This window comes from Calidris pugnax, unplaced genomic scaffold (assembly GCF_001431845.1).
Source record: "Calidris pugnax isolate Ruff unplaced genomic scaffold, ASM143184v1 scaffold155, whole genome shotgun sequence".
Lineage (NCBI taxonomy): Eukaryota > Metazoa > Chordata > Aves > Charadriiformes > Scolopacidae > Calidris > Calidris pugnax.
The window spans coordinates 37,102-37,345 of NW_015090886.1; positions in this window are offsets into that span (position 1 = coordinate 37,102).

Here is a 244-nt window from a genome sequence, read left to right on the forward strand (position 1 = left end):
CGCTCTGCCCAGCGGGGTCCCCATCCCGGGGCTGTGGTCCCCATTCCTGGGGCTGGGGACGGAGGCGGGAGCAGGAAGGTGGAACATCTTGCGAGACAGGTCCCGGGGGGGGACGGGGGGGTGTCAGAGCCCCCTCCCCCCTTCCCTGTAACCCCAACAGATGCCAAGCCCCCCGCACAATGGGATTAGCCAGCGGCACGTGGCCCGGCAGACAATGCCCCCGCCGTCCCCCCCGGGGGGTCAC